Below are 18,758 nucleotides of genomic sequence, written 5' to 3'. Positions count from 1 at the left end.
TCAAGTATCCCAAATTAGTTCCAATCGCCTTCCGTACAATTCACAGTACGCACATATAATATATGAGAATACATCACACTGTCTATTATAAATAAATCAAGCCATGTATACTAAAGCAAGCATAAAGAAAGAATGTAATTTTACAAAGAGGTTCAATTTATCCCCTTGTGTTGAAGATTTGCTTCTAAACTTATGGACCTGCTAACTGAGGTATAATCTGAGGTATAATCTCTTGTTGCCTGGTATTTTATCTGTGCCAAAGAATACAATGCATGTGGAAGATTTTCAGACTCTCATAATGACTAGGAAAGTATAAAAAGGCATACTTTGGAAACAGGAAAACCTTTCTCAAACCAATCAATGAATGCAATCTATGAATGGTTGAACCTCAAATGAATGAGTAGCATTGATTTATTGTATAGGGAGTGTGTGTTTAATCAATCTTTGCTGAAAATAAGAAATACGAATGACTTGTAGTGCGTATGGAAATGAGAAGAAGACAACCAACATATCGTAGACAACAGGGGTCAGTGAGCGTAAGAGTGCAACGACAGGCGCCCTTGTAATCCGGATATAAGGCGAGTTTGGAAAAGGGAATACGAAAAACGAAAATGAGAATTACTGTCAAAAATGACCACTTGGGAGGTTTTATCAAATACAGTGACGATGTGTCAATTATGCTTTAAGGTAATGCACGCATCGAAACTGAAAGGGTTTAACATTTGCACAAACTTTCCGCGTGTACCTCGTGAACTATTCTCTTTTCCAATCTGGAATAAGCTGTGAGGATATTTGAAATTCAAATGCATTCTATCCCTTTTCAAAATGAGTTCCCAAAACCAAAAGACGCGCTACGCAAGTTTATTGTAAAAGTTGGAACACTATCCCCACGGCAAATTCTATCTTGCTTCTCGTCTGACATACATACACGATTGAGGGAGTGTCCAGAATTTACTTCAAGGGGGGCCTGGAGGATTTTCCATTTTCCTGGTGATTTTTTTCGATGCCCCCCCCTGTAAATTATGAAGAAAATCTATAGCCCCCTCATATTTCCTGTGTTTTCCATGCCCCCCTTCCAACAAATACATGCATGCATACGCACTAAGACGTATACAGTGTGAAAAGTTTATCACACTTTGCAGGAACAATACTGAGTGGTCATTTAATCAGTGACATAACAAATCTTTTCAGAGTTACAATTAAGTGGCCATAAAAAGCATGTTTTGCAGGCACGCAAGCAGCACACTTTTGGGAAGGCTAAGGTAATAAAGAAATCAAGTTGTAAATTTCTGAAGAAAAGTTAATTATCAAATATGAATATTTCTTTCATAATGTCCTCCATAAATGATCCATTTTATCACCCGTCTCTTGATTTTTTTGACGATTACTTTGTCCGAGATGTTGTTATTCAGTGGTCTATATGAAACACTTTGGTTGTAAATTTTGCCAAGTTGTTTTTAACATTATATACCAGTAGCAAGTACTCAGAGGAAGAATTAATATACTAATAATACACAAAGCAGGGTGTGTTCACTATCTAGACAAGTTGTCTCACTTTTTTCATAAGTACTCTCCCATAGGTGGAAATGAATTGAACAACTTGCAATGACAAAAATTTGACTGTGGCAGGTACACTCTTTTAAGGTGCGGGGACTACCCAATACCAAGAATATAGTCATTTTCTAGAAATCACTTATGTTGTAGCTTGTAAAATAAGTGTTCCTAATTTACATTTTGAGATAATTTACATTCAATGATCCATTACATCTTGATTTTGAGCTCCACACATGAATTTACTGCAAATTTGACCTGTTCAAGGAAAACAATGGCCATGGTGGGCAAAAATATTATTTCATTATACTCTTGATTCTTAAGTATCCTCTACAAGTTCTATTTCTGATAGAAACATCATGTATGAAGTTACTCATCCAATAACAAAGATGCCACCTCATTTAACGATTTAATGTAATAAACGTTGTGAAAAAAGGCAGAGTCAGCATTTTTGCATCAGTGATTTTTCAAAGGAAAACATACAATTATCAAGCACAGTGACACGGTATTTGTTCTATATTTTTCAATAAAGCATCTTTAAGTGGATCATTTGTAAAGGTTTCATGAAATTGACAATATTCCCAGTATGTTTTCTGACATTTCTACATTGTATGCAATCATATGCAATGACTAATTTTGCATAGCCCCTTGGTAGTCTGCTACCTTATGCCAAGAAAAATCGCTATTTGCATCAAACCTAGAATTATTTATCTCATTACAAGGCAAAACCAGTCATGCATTCTGGGGTACCATGCAAATCCTCTCTGTACTTTTAACAAACATGACTACAATGTAAGTTTTCTCACTGATTCACATGATATACACAAAGACAAGCTAAGCACACACAATTCAGTGAGAAATTGTAGGAGCACATAATTGGCAAAGTGATATCTATCTTTGAAGTTTAATGGTATACAATTTGTAGGTCTCCAGATATTTATGGAAAGTGAGATGTTACATGCACAAGTCCAGCATACATTTTCATCAGATGATGCAGAATAACTTGCAGACTCACGGTGATAATTGGGGAAACCCAACTCTCTTTTTTCAAATTTGGTTGCCATAAAACAAAGTGGCTGCCACTGAAAGCAACTATTATGAGAAATATTGAAAATAGCACCTTATCCATAACATGAATTCACATAATGTATATGTTATATTTCTGCTAGTTCCATTCACAATTCAATGTTCGTAAATGCAGATACCCTGGATAGGTTAAAGTTCACATTTTGTCAGCAGTACATTTTTCTTCAAAGTTGACAGAGCATACATATTTCACATTTTTTTCAAATTTTTCAAATAGTCATGATGCGCATGTTTTCAGATGACAGGAAACAAAACACGTTACATTGTCATTTGTTTTTTGGTCTTTTTTGCCAGCCGTCACTGAAAAATCCTTGATCATACAAATCAGAACGAATAGGATTCTAAAGTATTAGTATCATTACACAATGTGTGAGCCTACCCACAATTCTCCTTGATTCATACATTATAACTGAGATCACTTCTTAAACTACAGCAAATTTCTTGTTTACACAGGATGCTGTGGTCAATATTGCAACAATCTGGCACCTTAGTATTGATGCACACAATCGTCTGGATGCACATACAGAAGAAATGGAAAATCAAACCTTTTTTCAACGGAGGAGATAGCAAATTTGTAAATTTTTCACCGAATGATTTTGACAGCCATGCGTAATTTTATAGATCAGGACTTCTTGGCAAATATTTAATTATATTTTTTTTCCTTAGTCCCCCTAAAAGATTGTGGTATTTGTCTGCCCCCTTTGGGTGCCCCCCTGAAAATCCTCCCCCCCCTGGAAGTAAATTCTGAACACTCCCTATTTACACCTTTACGAAGATACAGACAACATCTGGTCAAAGGTTACACCTGCGTTTCAAACTCTGTATTCGACACCTTACTGCTGGAATGGCGTAGCGACAAATCGTACCACTAAAAGTCGGTCATGACAAAAACTGACAAATGTCCGGCACAAAGTGTAAATCGGGGCCAAGTATTTGATTTCGTCCCTTATCCTGTCCACTCCTTTGCTATCTGTCTTTATACCATTGTTTTATCAATGTCTTTTCCTGTCTAAGAAAGAAGGTGAGAATACTAATGAAGAGCATCGGAACTAATCGTTTGTATAACGAAATAAAATTGCCTCTCTCCCCCTTCTCTCTCTCTCTCCTCTCTCTCTCTCTCTCTCTCTCTTCTCTCTCTCTCTCTCTCTTCTCTCTCTCTCTCTCTCTCTCTCTCTCTCTCATATGGCACCAATGATTACGTTATGAGCTAAACTTAATTATGATATTACAGTGAATTTCAAAATAGATTGGAATTGCAACGTGCTAGGGTGATTAGAAAAACGTTTCTGGCGATAGAAAATAACTCCAACTGCATCCATTGCATACGTTCTCCTTTGAGAGATTTTGCAACAATTTAACCCAATACGACGTCCACTGTTCTCACTTACAGAACACATTCAGTATAGAAAACACCCGTACACACTCTACCGAGAAAAAAAGCTATTGTTAGCGTTCTGTGCAGTTTCATCGACGGGATATGTGATAAAGACAATATTATAAGAATGTTTAAACAGTCAGCTGGAGCTCCAATTGGAGCGCGACAACACTGACGATGTTGACTGTGGCACAGTGAACGTCGTATTGGGTTAAATTGTTGCAAACTATATCGAAGTAGAACGTTTGTAATGAATGCAGGTGGCGTCATTTTCTATCACCAGGAACGTTTTTCTTATCACCCAAGCACGTTGTCATTCCTAGCTATTTTGAAATTTACTATCATAAATGCTATAAATAACCACCTTTTTTTCTTAATTTGTCTGGTATGACAGAGGACAAATAAAAGAAGGGGCAAAGGTAAAATTAAGCGTACCAGCTGACAGTCTCTCAAAAGCAGATTAGCAGGATGAACATGGTGAGAATATATAGGAGAACGACAAAAAAACTATCCTCAGTGTCAATACTAGACAAGCGAACGGATGCACGTGCTCACGGAGAGATAGGCATGAAAGCAATCTGACATCGAACAGAGGAAATAATCAGGGGCGTTGGATGTGACAAAGATGATCGCTCTCACATGCATAAATTGGTTGGCACGAGCTAAATCAGCGATACCGACGGTGTCGTAATAAACTATCAAGAAAGCCTATGGGTTGGCTCGCATGGGGTTCTAGGCGATGACCCAAGACCCGAGCGCGATCGTTACGCGGCAGCACAGCAGTCGAGCTGTAAAATTGAATAAAGAATGGTAGTGCAGAAAGTCGAGAGAAATGTCAGAGTTGTAAAATCGAATTCAGAATAGTGAAATAGAAAGCAGTAATTTTGGCATTGATTGGACACCATACATCATCACCAAACTCTTCAGCAACGCAGACGACATGAAAACACGTACGGTCGTGAAAGATTATAGATATCGATAGTATATACAAATGTTTAATTCTTGTGTTTTGGTTGTGATAAAACTGTGCTTGTAATGAAGTGCAATGCCTAAAACTGAAAGCAAACTTCAAAAGTTTGACCATAATATTGCAAATGACATTGCGAAATGTATACAGTTCTATACGCTCAGCTATTTTATGTAAGCTTATCACATGCACAAGCCAAGTTTGTCGTCTCCGAACAAAAAATACGGGATTTATTCTCTGGTCGTTCTACGTCACGACAACCCGCGTCTATGTCATCAATTTGGTGCGTCGGACCTTTTTTGTCGATCTTCGGTGTGCTTGTAAATATGTAAACAAACAGCATGGTGGCCGATGTTTCTCCCACGATCAAAAGTCAATAATGAAATCGATACTTTCACAGACTACGACATTACTAATCCGAACAATGTAAACACAAGAGTGTACCGCCTGTATATTCCGAAGGAATTACGTGAATAATTTGCGGAAACAACGAACTCGAAGCTGGTCGCGTATACCGTGGGTTTCGTACGCATTGCAAACAGGGTCAGGCGCGACGTTTACAGTGTTCGCGCCGTCGAGATTCAGTCCGGCGATATTTGTTCCCGAAAATAGCGTATCTTCGTCTGTGATAAATTCTAGGACTATGCTATCTTTGAAATAGAGTATAACTTTGCGGAAGGTAGCCTACATGTAGACCGAGAGCTGTCATTTGCTCCACACATGAACGAACGTGAGCGCAAATGCACACGACGGACGACTGGAAATGATTGACAACTTGTGCATACGTACGTACTGATATTTATTCCTAAGTAGTTCAAAAGTTTAAAACGCGGAATCGTCATGGAAAACTTATTTTATTTGCAAAAAATAACGAATTATTGGCTTGTGCATGTGATAAGTATATTATTTCCAAATATTTTTCTTCATTCAGCTCGGAAAATACTCGTGACGTAATGACCGTGTCACCACTCGTCTTCGACTCGTGGTGACACGGTCATTACGTCACTCGTATTTTCCTTCGCTGAACGAAAAGAATATTAGGAATAATATCTAATTATATGAAAATACCACCGGCCGCCTAGCTGTAAGTAGTTCCGGAAACAGGGAAAATATTTTCATATGTTACCGTGTTATTAAAATACCGGTTTTATATATAGTACTCTATAAACAATAGCAAAATGACAACACAAGCATAGCAGGTATGACAAACATCTAAATTGGAAAAAAATTATTTCTATTTATTTCTATTATTGTGATTTGTGTTGTATGAGCAACTAAATGTTTTGACTTTACCAACTTAGGGCGACTTCAAAGGATATGGGTATGAAATCGGATCCTATGCTTTCTAGAGTTCTAGAAAATTATGTGCACCTTAACAGGCTTTCTTCTTCTTTCTCCTATGAAAGTTCGTCACCTCTTGCCAGTATCAGTACAGATAAGACACCTGTGAATTTGTCGTTTTGCCAGCTGCCCCCGTAACCTTCTTATCTGAAATCAGGAAAACAATTATCAGCTCTGTTAGACATTTCATCACTTCAAAGCCCGTGTTGAAAACTGTCACTGAAAATGCTGAAGCAAAGGGTTTGATAACAGTTCGATGTATAATATCAGTTCACTCTATGGTATAAATAACACGGCAAAGAATAGAGATACATCAACACAATGTCATGATTCTGCACCTGAGGTTTTTCTTACATATTTCATTCATTAAAAGTCATCGGTGTACTATAATCATACTGATAGAAAAACACTCGGTATCGATTTTGCAAGAGATTAGCAATCTGTTTGACATTCTGTAAGGAAAAATTGTACTTGGATATATAAAACGTAATGAACCTTGAAGATCGGAACTTACGCTTCACCTGCTGCCTCTAAGTCTTCCAGCTGTTACATCACAGTCGAGACCAGACTCCTGCTTGCATGATGGGCTGGTTCAGAGCAACCCTAGTGGTGATGATAGTGTCCAGTGCTGTCCTTGATGTGGTCATCGCCGAGGAGTTGGAAAGAGCCTGTGAGAGGGAGTGTTTCTTCTGTATGTTGTGCAGCAGAGACAAGGGGAAGTGTGCGACGCCGTGCGGTGATTGCCGGTATTGCATGGCTCAGTTAGACAGATTGGGGAAAAGGAGAAGCCGTTCAGTCGGGCGACATTCACCATTTCCAGCTCAGAATGCTGACATCCCCGAAGATGTTGGACACGCCCGAGCTTGGAACTAACAGGGACTCCTGAACTGAAGAACTGTTTAAGTGAGTATATGCATGAAAAGTTGTAAGACAATTGGTCCTTCCAAGTGATCGTAAACATGTCTCGCTCTTCGGAGTTATACAGAAAGGAAGGCACATGAATAGCTTTGAAATAGTGCAAGTCACTTTCGACAGATTCCTACAGTGTTCTAGAAATGCTTTTAAAAACATGAAGAGTTCCCGCGACTAAATGACATTTTTCTCAAATTGTAAACAAAAACACCGCCGTTAATTTCTCTTATTTTTGGAAGGGGAAACCAAGCGATGTTGATCGACATAATCGTATATTGTGACATGTTGAAATTAATTCTTAGTTTACATTGTTTCCGATATCCCTTTAACGACTGTTATGTTAAAGTTTCAGAAGCGTAAAGTTTCTTTTTATGGTATTTCTACTTTCAAGACGATGGAGTTAGTCGACGCCAATGCTATTGGGCAGTCTCCACACAAAGTATTATGGGAAATCTATTTAATTTATTGATATACATAGGGCCTATATATTTGGAAAACTCTCCGTGTTCGGAAAACGTGACTAGCATAACATAAGCTTGCCAATGCCCCTTCTTTTATGAAAGTTCAGCATTAGAGTGGCAACAATACCATGGTTATTACAGTTTTAGCCATCGAGTATTTTCGTACTTCGGCAGTTCATGTTGGAGATGATGTGATCAAATTCAATGTCCATTCTAACTGGAAGACAATTCCTAACACATTTCAGTACATGAGCGCGGAAATAAGCCTTACGTATTCATACATTTGATTTCCTAAAGTGTACTGTGTGCAGACACGATGTTTATCTACATGTAATAGTGATTAACAAAACATTAATTTCCCCTTATTGAGAAAATCGGTTGTCAATTAGAGCATTTCCACTGGGAAAGAGCATATCTCTAAAAGAAATATTTATATTTAACATGTTGTGTACAGCTATTCTGAAAGGGTGGTAGAACGCTAGATGAAATTCATAACGGGCACCGAGAGTTACATTAATCTCAATTGTGCTTTCACGGGTTACAGGGATTGTTAGTGTAAACTTTGATACATAATTATTATTCTGTATATCGAAGGCAGTTGCATATGTTCAACGTCAGTCATAGGAAAGAGAGAGCTCAGAAGCGGTCTAGCACAATGCTGTGAAGTGTCAGTGAAACAGAGGCAGCTACTTCTCTGAAATATTAAAAACAAAAATCTAATAATATTGCTGTCACGTGTATATACCAATAGTGTTATAATATGCAAAACCAAATTGACGACGCCATATTTCTGTCTCATATTCAGTAGATAGTTCAGATTGAAGATATTGGTTCAGAAGATGGCACGTTACCCACAGTGAAGATCCTAGATGACGATGTACAGCTTAGCGAAAAGAATCCCTCACATAATCCACCTAATCAGCGATTACCTGCCTCGTTGATTTAAGTAATATAAACAATTAGCGCTTGCGTTAGATGCTGCCAGTATGTCTTCTAGCTGATAGGAGAATAGTTTTGAATAGATGATTTTTTTTGTTTCGTCGGCATTTTCGTCTTTTAACGGACTTGTTAAAGTAACTTGGTTTCTGTTCTTGTCATACATTGACCTTACTTTTCGGCATTATATGAGCCACGTTTAGCGCTATATCCTTTTCTTTTTTCGCAAGTCTATCAATAAATAGAAAGGCTTTAACGTTGCTTCTTACATATTTTTGTTGATAAATTCTAGAGTTCACCGTGTTTCTTACACGGTGTTATTAAAACAATTACAAATGCCGATTTAGCTGCTGTTTTTTTCAATTTTTTTCGCTCGTTTTAAAGGTAGAATCAACAAGCAAGTGTCAGAGACAAAAAAAATCCCGTTGGTGTACTATTATGTATTATCAATTCATTTAACCCTTTGAGTGCTGTAATTTTTCCCGACAAAATTTTAGTGCAATATTTTACCAATTTTTGTTAATTTTTCCAGAATTGTTCTGATAATTTTGAATCAAATGGACATTACATTACATGAGCTACAGTTTGTTATCAAAATTTTTGGCGAAAATCTGAAAAAAAATTGACTAGCATATATTTTATAAAGGCGACAAAAATTGACTTTGGCGCTCAAAGGGTTAACCTGTGGACTTCACGGTCACATTTAATAACAGCTGACTACATCCTGCACAAACATATGAGTGAATCGATCTCGCTTTAGGTTATGTCTTTGGCTCGTAATGTATTCTAATAGTCTACTTTCTACTGTATCAAATTTCTACCATTACGTTAATTCCCATATTGTATCAAATTTTAGAGTAAAAATTATGTACTCCAATAAAGCCTTTCTGTTTTTTCATTGAAGTGAGAAAACAATGAAGTAAATTTCAATTTGATCGGCCGCAATTTCATTTTTTCCTCGTTTCTTTAACAAAACTAACAATTGTTTGTCGAAAGTATTTCTTGACTGATAAACATACCGCAGCTGAATGGAATTACAAAGACAGTTTAAGTTCACTGCGACAATGGGTCATCTGTTGCACACGGTCTGCAAACACGTGATGTCAAAACATCTTCTGTACAATAAAATGCACAGTATCCACTATTGACATTTGTGAATACGTCACTGTTTAATTTGAAGAAAATGGTGCAAACTAGAGCAAGTCTCGAGAAGGGACTGTAATTTCATAAAAAGTTCAATTCGTCACCCATGCTGACCGTTTGCTTCTTAATTTATCGACCTGCTAATTGAGGTATAATGCATTCGTACCTGGCTTTTTATCTGTGCCCAAAGAATACACGCGGTTTTGCGAAAGATTTCAAGAACTCACGCCTAGACTACAAAAGCCAAAAAATCAGCATACCTAGGAGATAAGAAAACAGTTCACCAAAATACTTAGCAACGTTAACCTCCCTTGAAAGGCGTAAAAGCTATTTCTTGTATAGAAGGAATGTGTTGGATCAATCCTGCCAGAAATAAGAAATACGAATGACTTGTAGTGCGCATGGCAATTACGAAAACAAAATCAGCATATCGTCAACAATAACAAGTCCTTGAGAATAAGGGTGTAACGACATGCAGTAGTCTGGAAAAAAAAGAAACAAGAAAAGAAAACTGAATTTTTTTTATAAGAAATGAAGATTCCCGGGAGATTTTACGATAAATATCAAGTAACGCTGTGTTCATCCATATTGGCAAGTCTTATGGACATCGAATGAAACATTTTTTTTTAAATTGCACGAACTTTCCTCGAGTATCTCCTCAACCATTCTCTTTTCTAATCACAAAAAGGAAGAGCATCGAAAGTAAGTTATTGGTGGAAAAATATAATCATATAGCCTCTCTCTCTCTCTCTCTCTCTCTCTCTCTCTCTCTCTCTCTCTCTCTCTCTCTCTCTCTCTCTCTCTCTCTCTCTCTCTCTCTCTCTCTCTCTCTTAACTCAAATTGGGATGTCAATAATTGCTGTACATACCCTACATATTTGCTTCGTTGAAAGTTAAATCACAAAACCTTTCAGCAGTATACCAAGCTTGGGGGCTCATTTTTAAGCTCTTGTCGAAAGAAAGGTTTCACCGGCTTAGTTTTTCGTAAATCGAAAATTTATTTTTCCCAATAGAGTTCACATACGGATGGCGGCAATTTTAAAATTTCAAATATCCGGAATTTTTAAGTAATTTGTCTCTCTGGTATCAAAGTTTGCACGGTGACCCCTGATTTTTATTCTTGCTTTGGTAAGAGAATAGTCGAAAGTTTCATTTAGGAAAGTTTGAGCAAAAGTTTAAGTCTTCCACTTTCCGAGGCGCGAACTACCTTAAGGCTACTGGCTTGAGTAGATCCAACCAAATATGTCACGTAAACCGAAGGGGGGCTGTAGGATTAATACGGCCTAATACGTACACTCTGGATACAACGTTTGACCAGTACAGACAGCTACAGGTATATAGGAACACTCTAAGTTGTCTTATTTCCTTAACTGAGTAACACACAAGTTTGCAAGGTATATATGTCTATTACTGGGACATTCTGAAAATAATCTTAGGGTCGGTTGTCTCTGAAACGTCTCTGTCTGGTCTACGATAGGTCTCCGTCATGTCTCAATGAGGTCGCCAACATGTCTCAGTCTAATCGCTAGAATGCACTGCTTATATCGAGTGAAAATATGCATATTGTCATGACTTTGGTATGCGTCTACAACTATCTGAAGATTACTTGGCCACATTAAAGGTGAGTAAGGTCGTTCCCATCTAAGTAACGATGTTGTCAAACAGGATAATACGACCTATCAACACAGAATATAGTCGTGCAGAATCTACTTCCGGTCATTGCTTGATGACTGAAAGTGAATTTCAAAATAGATTGGACTTACAGCGTAGTTGGGTTGATTAGAAAAACGTTTCTGGCTATAGATAATAACGCCAACTGCTTCTATTGAAACGTTGTCCTTTGATAAATTTTGCAACAATTTAACCCAATACGACGTTCACTGTTCTCACTTACATAACACTTTCAGTGTAGGAAATAATAATCTTTGTATCGACCCATACACATTGCACCGAGGAAAAACCTATCGTTCAGTGTAGTTTCATAGCCGAGAAATGTTATTAAGGCAATATAAGAATGTTCAAGCAAGTGTACGAGTTGGTTTTTCAATGGGAGTACGGCGACACTGACGATGTTGACTGTGGCACAGTCCACGTCGTATTGGTTTGAATTGTTGCAAAATTTATCAAAAGAGAACGATTGCAATGGATGCAGTTGGCGTCATTTTCTATCGCCAGAAACGCTTTTCTTAACACCCGAGCACGTTGCAATTCCGAGCTATTTTGAAATTCACTGTAAGCAGTGATTAAAACATGAAATCACTAAAAGGAAGACAAACGCATACTTTAGGGTCCGGAAGGAGATCATTCCCGCGATGCGCCTTTGTGTAGAGTTACTGTGCCAAAGTCGTTGTCAGCCGTCAAAGCTAAATTAAAAAATACTGAACAATCGTCGGGCGATATCACAATGAGATCTTCGATTGGATTAGAACAATTCAAACAGAGGAGGAAAATGACAGTTGTCCACTTCTTGATTTCTATGCTCCATCTGAAAAAAAAGATAACCAACTAAAACATAATATTCGATAGTTAGTGCTCCTTCATCAGCCTCATGTACACACAATTTTGTTTAATTAAATGATTTATAAATCTCTACAACAGTAGCAATAAAGCTATATCTCTCTTGCAACGAAAAACAAGGGGAGAAGAAGACACATTTTCTAAATTCGACAACATAACTTGTCTGTAATGGCAATCATTCATTATCTTTTATTCGCAATCACCAACCTTAAAGGTCTCTGTGATTCCTACAAATAAGCTTTGGGGATACTTTGTGTTCATTAAAAGGTCAATCGCATAGAAAGACAATAGCTTACAAGATCACAATATCCTCGTAGAATATTCATCATCTCTTTCAAGTTATAGTTAGATACAATACAGCTAACAAAGTCTGAGCTCTTTGTTATCCTTAAAGAATCTATTATACAAACCATCTCAGACGAGTGATACACAAACATCATGTGCCCAATTTCATTCCAACTGACTGTCGCCAGCCACCGCCCTAAGTGCTAAAGCAAAAGGTTGCGTTACAGTTGTTTTGTTTGTTATCAATACCATAGGGAAAAGAAAACAAAGTAAGGCATGATTCTCCGCGGGCATGTATTAAATATTCCATTAACTGGAAACTTTTCTTGTAATATAATTACAGATTGTTGCAAAAACAATACCCCATCCATTGTGAAAAAAAATCATTAAGTTTGTTTGATATTTTGAAAGGAATAATTATTTTGACAAAGGAAGTACCTTGCTATATAAACCTTGTTAAACGTTCAAGTTTGGAACTTCTGTTTCTTCTGCCTAGAAGCCTGCAAGTTTTTTTACATCAGAGTCAAGAATAAGTCCCGCTTGCACGATGGGCTGGCTGAGAGCAACCCCAATATTGATGATGTTGTTAGGTTCTGTCCTTACCGTCGCCAACTCCAAGGTGTGGGCAGTCGCCTGTCAGATGCAGTGCCGTTTTTGCGACTGGTGCATCGTGGACCAGGCGCAGTGTGCGAATTCGTGCAATACGTGCAACGTATGCAATCTTCAGCTTTCAAGAACCGGGAAAAGGAGCAATCAATGGGACGGACGGCATTCACTCTTTCCAAGTCAAAATATAGACTTCCCTGAATTTACAGGACACACCCGAGGTAGGAATTAACTTTGATGTTTAAGATCGATGCTACTTTAGACGAAATTGTTGTCATTTTACTTTATTCAGAACACGATTGGAACAAGTTTGGGAGAATTGAATCATTATCTTGTTAAAATTTCTCAAAAGTGTTAGGTGCTATATGGTTGCAATATTACAAATTCTAATAAAAACAAGTGCATAATACACTTTTTTATTAGTAATTTGTATTGAGAAAAGGCAAAAGCAGATGATATCCATTTGCAGATTAAACCAACATGAATTCGCTATCGGATCATCCAAAATTAGTTCCAATCGTGTTCGTTAACACACAAAAGAAACACTTCCGAGATATTTGGTCTTTCCAACTTACCATTGGAGAAATATAGAACAGACACACACTCATCCTTTGGTGTTATGCTGCAAGGAAGGGCACTAAGAAGGAATGAAATGCTCCAAATTACTTTCGACTCGGATTTTTGAAGTATAGGAAGACGAAAGCGGATTAGTGAAGAGCAATCAATAATATGTTTACGAAATTTTACGAAATCCTCTGTTATTTTGTCACCTTTCGATAGGAGTAAGCAATTTTGATTTCGACGGTGTACAGTGTGGAGCCAGGGTGTCTGTGCACGTGATTATCAAGACTTTAAACTCCCTTTTTAATGTGATAAATCGGTTGTGGCTGGAAGTGGCTCTGCTGAGAAAAATACTTGAAGAAATTATTCTGCTGAGAAACATGCTTGTACAAATGATGTATAACACATTGTGGAATAGGTCAAATTTGGAACCGGCTGCATTAAACACGATTGGATCTAATTTGGGATAATTGGATTTTCATATTTTTCAAATTTCTCAAAAATGTTAGGTGCCCTTTAGCTGAACGTTGCAATATTACAACTTACGCATAAAAACAAGTGTGTAACTTAAAGAGAAGATTAGCTTACATTTGCAGAGCAAATAGAAATTACTTGACCATCCAATTATCCCAAATTAGTTCCAATCGTGTTATTAGGTACATATCGGTCGTCTCACTGCTTTTCCCCTCGAACAGTTCATTCACCTATATGTAGATATACCAACGTAATATTGGTGCAATTTTCTACTGACTTTTTCATTTTCCTCAAAACTATCTCAAAAAAGTAAAGCAGCTTTAAATTTAAATCAACTGGCTTAATATTCCGTTTAGATCAGTTAGCCTTTCAAATTACTAGCAGAGCAATGCTACAAGCCCTTATATTTAAGTATCAAAGTTTTTTATAAGAAATTCTACTTCAGCATTGTTGGAATTCTCTCTAAACTTACTGTATTTTAACCTCTTCTGAAAAGAAAACGTAGATATTTCAGAATGCCTACTTGCTAATTAGCTTAACAGTAAACGAGAGCTGAATCTGATAAAGGAAAGATCCTTATTGCAAGACGTTCAAGTTTGCAATGTTACTCACTGCAACCTAAGATGTTTCATGCAATTAAAACTTAAATATTGCATATCCCAACATTTGAAAATAGGTCCGTAATATATATTTAAAAAACTGCGACTTATGGTCTTCTTCATTTTTCGACCTTACCTTGTTGAAAAGTATTGTCATGCAAACAGGGTATGAAGAGAGTGAATAGGATAGACAGAGATGTCGGAAAAGAATGCTTCATAGTGTCCACATAAATTACATATCCCTGTAAGTTATTCACTCAAGCACAATTATTCAGCCATGCTCATATTTACAAAAAATGTCGGAAGTTTAATTGCGTTTAATGTAGTATGCGCCTCGAAAGTGAAAGGGTTAAATTTTTTCTCAAACATTCCTGAAAGAAACTTTCAACCATTCCCTTACCAGATTAACAATAAAAATCGGTGGTCGTCGTGCAAAGTTTGGCACTAGCGAAACAAATTAGCTAACATTTTGCGATATTCGAAATTCAAAATGGCCGCCATTCCTCTGTTATTTCTATGCGAAAAATTAAAATTTGGATTTTCGAAAAACAAGACAATGAAAGTTGTTTTTTTCCAAGAGCTTTAAAACGAGCTCCACAAGAGTAGATTAGAAAAGCATTGTAGAAATTTGAGGGTCCGACTATCTGTCCCCGAGGAGCGTTCTAACTTAACATACAGGTTCTTCATTTTTAATGAAATATATCATATATTGTAAGAACTTGTTCAAGCATAGAGGTATAGTACCTCACTAACGCTGTTAGAGTGAACAAGACATCGTCCAGTCTAGAAAGGTTATGGAAATATTTTAAAAGACTGAACTTTTTTGTCCTGTTTATGTCAAAATTTGAATTCGCTTATTTGTTTCTATGTTTGCATGTTTTGGTAATACTCCTACCTTAATTTTCAGTTATGCGTGGACTGTTGCAAGATCAAAATGCCAAGCAAGAAGATGTGGAGTATGATACAAGCAAATGGACATCGTTGTGAGGCAGGCTTTCCTATATTTCCAACTGATAACGTCGCGTAACGAGATTTGAAACAAGCACAAGACGGAAAACCAGGCAACAAGATATAAAAATCTGCCATTCATGCATCCAAGTTTTCAATTATGAACTTGCAGTTGGTTGGTCGAACTCGTAAATTATGTAGTTTTACTTTTATCGTGAGTCTACTTTGTAATGACAGAAAAGCAAACAACTGCACATCAAAAAGATTATTGTATGCGACCGTTAGCATTATAAGATTTTCGAGAAGAAATGAATAAATAAAGGAATGGTAGTCCGTGGATATTGATCATCCAAAGTCCAGGCCGACAAAATCATCGTTGAACTAATTGGCACACAAATTCTTCTAACCGATACTTAAAAATCTAATACCTTTCTTCCTCTAATATTATCTTGTGAATGTTTGGTTTATTTCAAGTTGTCTTATTGTCTTTTTGACATACTTGTAAACTACAATATTTAGAAGCGAACAGATTAAAGTTCGATGTACGACAAAATATTGTTTTCGCCCACAATAGCAATGTGTATCTGTTGCACCCCGGGATATGGAAACCTAAGAAATGCATTATAAAATATGGTCAATGCGGACCTCATGCTTGCTAAACTTTGCTACACGACCACTTTCTTCACCCCGCTGACCTGGCTATTTATAAACCTGTTATACTGGCATGTGGTTCAGAAAAGCAACAATGCCTATGTCGGTGCAAGTGCCTTTGTGTGTTTCGTTTAACAGAAGTATGTAAAAGGCCTGGCAGTAGAGAGAGAGAGAGAGAGAGAGAGAGAGAGAGAGAGAGAGAGAGAGAGAGAGAGAGAGGGACAGACAGACAGACAGACAGACAGCAGACACAGAGACAGAGACAGGACCCGGAGTTCAACTGTCTTTAATTATAGCCAGCCGACACCAAACCCGGACCACTTCCTTTAGCCAAACAAACAAACATACATACAAACAAACAAACAAAGGTAAATACTGTCGTACTATTGCGTTTCCGTTTTGTACATTTATTCACTACAACTAATAAGGATAAATAAGTCTACAGTGATTTGCCGTCAATACAATTTTAACAGAATAGAAAAATCGTAGAAACGCATCCATCCAAGTTCATATCCTTCAAAACGAGTTCGCTCAATAGCCACTGTCCACAAATGTTCAGAGTTCAGAGTCCACGTCGGTCCTCTTGCTATGGTTACGAATTTTGTTGTGCAACTACATCCAATTTGGCGGGAAACTGATACACACAATGTCCGCCGGACAGTCATGTTAATATTTTCTTTACTTTTAGTTAGAGTGCAAGTAAAATTTTTTTTTCGAAAGAATGTCAGAAGTAGCCTTGCCATACTTATTAATGAAATTGCAGACTCCTTTTCTGTGAGGAAATAGACAACATTCACTACCGCCAAAAAGGAACAAGTAAAAGTATACTGGTTGCTAAAGTAATTACGTCCTGGAATAATTTTAATAATGACGGCTTTTGAGTTGATCCATGTATCCCTTAGCAATCCTAAGTAATTATGTTATCTGTCATCGTAATTCAATGCCATTGATATGGATATAGTTTCAAACACATCCAAATGATGTTTAAAGATAAGAAGAATTGTGAATTTCTATCTGTATTTACTGTACCAGTAATAGAATTGTCACAGATTGATGCAAGAACTTTTAAACAGTTCATAGAACATATTTATTTCGATTTTAAGCACTACAAACATTTGTATACTAGCTGTCAACAACAATATTTCTCCATCGAAAATATTAATGAATTTAAGAAACGATAACTATTCTTACTGATCTTTACCAGAGGTAATTTTGTAAGGGTTAATTTTGCTTCCACATTTCTGCTGTTTGCTATACACTTCGTTATGTAGAGGTCCAAAAGTGGCACACAACATTCTAACGTATCTTTTTACCTAAATACAACCATATTAATTACATTCGAGTTATTCGTCAATACCAAATTTAATTAATATTCTTGCTTATGTGGTATTCCTAAAGGAATATTTTTTCAAAGCACATGCATCGCTGCTTAATGTTTGCGAAGGTTTCAGATTGGTAATTCCCGCTTTCCTCTGCTATTGATATTTCCTACTTGTAGTACTGCATTTACTTCCATTTAGTCTCGCTTATATAATGACCTGCTTAACGCAGCCCCAGTGTTGTCTACGTTCCCGTCTTGACCTGAAAGGGGTTGTCGTGGGGGATGTGGGAACATGTGGTTGGATAATTTTATACAAAGCGGCTAAAGTCTCTGATGGGACTCGTCGTTACTTAGCTTAGAATATTAGGTTTTTGGGAAGCACGTAGCCGTATTGACTACAAAGGGCAAATACTTGCAGGTCAGCAAGTCCTTAACACTTCTTTCAGTATTATATGGGCGAAAACATCACATTTCATGCAAGCGTGTAAAACTTTGAACTTTGGGACAACACAATGATCGGTGATACGGCTGACGGAAATCATTGCTAACTACAAAAGGGAGACAGAGACATCGTTACATATTACAGTACACATGTATACAAACATCTACAGCAGCTTGTCATACTCTAAGTGGAAGATGAAGACTGATTCTGTTTCTTCGGTGACTATTAGATGTTAGTATACTCCTAACATCTAATAGTCACCGAAGAAACAGATTCTGTCTATTTGATGGCTTTGCTATGTAACATACCTATTTGTAATATGTTGCATATTACCACTTTCGACAGGTACAATCTAATCTTACTTGTGATGCCTGATAACAGGCTCACGAAGAAAGTGTTCATTTGGGATCTTAACATTAATAATAATAACTGGTCCTCAGAGGTTTATGATGTTTTCAATGAATTAGGAAGGGCTGACATATTTGATTCTGTCGTATCATGTAATTTGTCTATGGTAAAGGACCTATTACATAATCACACAAAACAGGAATGGGCTAGCTCTGTACAGAGCAAACCCAAGCT

At 37.1% G+C, this 18,758-nt stretch overlaps 1 long non-coding RNA gene across 1 annotated transcript; it reads left to right on the top strand.

The window, feature by feature from the left end:
• Positions 1–13,064: 13,064 nt before the first annotated feature.
• On the top strand, positions 13,065–16,315 carry LOC139136818 (uncharacterized). Its single transcript, XR_011553262.1, has 2 exons — positions 13,065–13,401; positions 15,722–16,315. It is a non-coding gene; the product is annotated as an uncharacterized lncRNA (long non-coding RNA).
• Positions 16,316–18,758: the final 2,443 nt, after the last annotated feature.

Source organism: Ptychodera flava, chromosome 1, assembly GCF_041260155.1.
Source record: "Ptychodera flava strain L36383 chromosome 1, AS_Pfla_20210202, whole genome shotgun sequence".
NCBI lineage: Eukaryota > Metazoa > Hemichordata > Enteropneusta > Ptychoderidae > Ptychodera > Ptychodera flava.
This window is presented reverse-complemented; position numbering and strand designations above follow the sequence as displayed.